This window comes from Bactrocera latifrons, unplaced genomic scaffold (assembly GCF_001853355.1).
Source record: "Bactrocera latifrons isolate USDA-ARS-PBARC rearing strain unplaced genomic scaffold, ASM185335v1 scaffold_1200, whole genome shotgun sequence".
NCBI lineage: Eukaryota > Metazoa > Arthropoda > Insecta > Diptera > Tephritidae > Bactrocera > Bactrocera latifrons.
The window spans coordinates 28,813-32,181 of NW_017534632.1; positions in this window are offsets into that span (position 1 = coordinate 28,813).

Sequence of the window (3,369 nt, forward strand, 5' to 3'; positions counted from 1 at the left end):
TGACGAACGGATAGAAGTCAGAAAGTTGGCCCTTGGCCGTCTCTTGGCAGCCAGAGAAGCAGAGTCTGACACTGCAAATGGAAGGGTTAGATGTAATAAAGTGCCAAAGCTGAACTTCAAAGCTAATAATTATTACGATATGATTACCTTCACTGTTCCACCAGTTCTTTGTTCAGTTGCTAACGAAGAACTCATAAAAGGGCTGTCGGGCGACACTGCAGAGGTTTGGAAATTTAGTGAATTCCCCTCTCACACCGTGGCAGTCGAGAGAACCGTCGAAGTGGTGATAGAGGCAGTTATTGGCAAGTTATTGGCTCCCAATCTCGTGATCGTTTTATACGCTTTACACTGAAATCTAGGCAACAGGAGCCTAAGTTTAGTACAAAATCTGATTTTATCAATAATTTTGACAGAGATTCAGACTGATTGGGTTGGGCTTGGAACCCGAAGAGCAGCCACCTCCACGCGGTGGGTTCTGGGTGACCAATACGGGTTAGCTGAGAGCCGCAACAATTTCACCTTGCGCTGTGGCGCCGCATTTTCGCTCGTATCTCGGGAACGGTTCATCCTACAGCCATTATCATTGCCATGAGATGCGTATTTCATGCGCTAGGTAGACAATTTCACGATTTTAGGTGAACTTCCGAAATTTTAAGGCCGGAGTTGGGGTTGAAGATGCAATCCGATCTCAAAACAAAAAGTTGCATTCGAATCAGGAAGTACTAAGGCAACTTTTCGACACTATTAGAAATTCCGAATCAAAAAAAGTCCGAAATCGACCCACCCTAATATACAAAAAATACCTTTTCAAAATACAGGCAAATTGAAACATAATAATTGTAAGACGGGTATATATTCTCACATATTAACAAGATTAATATAATATCTGTAAGACGGATGTATATTTCCGCATATCAATCTGATCACATAAACCGTATTAGTAAAAAACTGAACGCGGTGGTCAAACTGGTGTTCAAAGAATTCTTCAGCGGCTGTGAGTCTACACATACAGCAAGGTTCACTAGGCACTTAGGACTAGGAGCAATGGTGTTTTAGCTGAGCCAATATTGGGCACAAAAGTCAAGAAATGGAAGCATCGACATTACAAACACAAAACTAGGACAAAATTATAGAAAGTTAAGTTTAAGTATCATATACAGTCATCGACTGATACCCAAAGTGAAAGGTTGTGTTTTGTGCTATTGGTGGTTTGTTTTTCTATTCTCTCACACCCTTTTCGTAAGTGCATTCTAACATCAAGAACTTTCATTTAAAGCAGGTGTAAAAGAGTGTATATATTATAGTACAGTGAACAACAAGAAACATGCCTCCAGGGGGTCACTCCCTTGGTGATAACAGGTTCTCCCTGTTCAAGCATTTCCCAATAACGATTTCCCATGCCTTACCCCAACAACAAAAGATAACCCAATATATTTAGTGCTAAGTGCACCGAACTCTCAGAAACCCATAAACAAATATTCGTGTTTTGCTGTGCACAAAGCGTTAAAAAATATAAGCACAGGAATAATAAATATATCAGAACTAAGACACGGAAAACTTTTATTACTAGTAAAAAACAACAACATAGCTCAAAAATTCATATCTACGAAAAGTTTATATGGCATATGTGATGTAGAAATAAAACTCCACAACAACCTTAACTACACAAAAGGAACAATTTACGCATCATGCCTCAATGAAATCTCAGAAGATGAAATCTTTGAACACTTAAAAGCACAGGGAGTTGTATCAATTTTCAAATTCCCTAAATGCATTAATCAAAAACCAGTACCTAGCGGAGTCGTTCTCCTGACCTTTGATAAATATCACCTACCTGAAATACCTAAAATTGAAGTGTCATGGTACACAACTAAGGTAAGGCCATACTATCCAAACCCTATGATGTGCAAAAACTGCCAACTTCTAGGACATACAACAAAACGATGTACTAAAGCCGCTGTTTTCGACAAGTGTGCTCTCCCCCTCACCAACCATCCCCTGTACTCGTTCCTTTTGCATAAACTGTTCAGGTAACCACTCATCTTCTGACAAAATATGTCCCAAATTTATACAAATGAAACAGACAAAATTTGCTCCATGCGGGAAGCACGCACTCAATGAAAACTCTGCTACATTCGCTAGTAAAGCAAAAAATACGACCAACAACTTAAATGAAAATAACAAACTCTCACAAATCTTTTCTACAGAAAATACTCCTTCAATAACAAACAACAAACCTACCAACAATATGAATAACGAAACACGAGAAAAAGAAATAAACGAAAACAATGACACCACAGCAAATATAAAAAATACAACAACAACAGGATCAGTCGATGACTCTCAAACCCACGCAATGATCTCATCATTGCTTACTAACCTTACAGGTCCTCTTCTAACAACACCAATAATATACTCACCTCAACCTACAATATTCCCCTCTCTGACAACAGATAATGAAACGATAGAATAAACAATGCGAATTTTACAGTGGAATATAAATGGCTTACTTAATAATTACCCTGATTTAAATATTTTAACTAATGAATTTTCTCCTGAAATCGTTGCTTTAAAAGAGACGCATCTCCCCGCTAATAAGCTAGCGTATTCTCCTAAAAACTACACAAGTTACTTTTATAATAGCAGTTAAAACACTTCCTGTAAGCAAGGCATTGCAATCCTCGTTAAAAACTCCATCAACCATAAACTCATCCCGGTCACTTCTGGCATTTCCTGCATGGCGTTGGAAATTGACATCGGCTTCAAAATCACTATTGTCAATTGCTACATCCCGCCTCATCAGAACTTTACTAATAGGGACCTTAGTAAAATCATCATCAACACTGTTTCTGCCCCAATTATTTTGTTCGGCGACTTTAATGCTTGGAGCCCGCTGAGGGGTTCTCCTGCTAGTAATAAAAGAGGAGAAATCATTGAGGATATAATACTTTCTCACAACCTAGTCGTCCTTAACGATGGATCACCCACTCACTTCTCCACTCATAAACCGTTTACCCATCCCGACATCACCCTTGCCTCCACACCAATTKCACCCAAACTTTCCTCCAACACACTTCAAGACCTCCATAATAGTGATCATTTTCCGATTATAACCTCCATTTCTATCTCTAATTGGTATAAAGTAAGACCCACATCAAAGTTTWTAACGGAGAAGGCAGATTGGGCAAACTTTCATCGTCTTTCTGTTTTATTTGCGGACAACAAACCCCTGGCAAAAAACATAAACGCTGAAGCTGCCGCTATTAAAACAATCATCCGATCAGCAGCACACTACGCGATACCCCAGTCCAGTACCAAGCATTTCTATGCTAAATTGCCATATTGGTCAAATCTCCTAACAATTTTAAG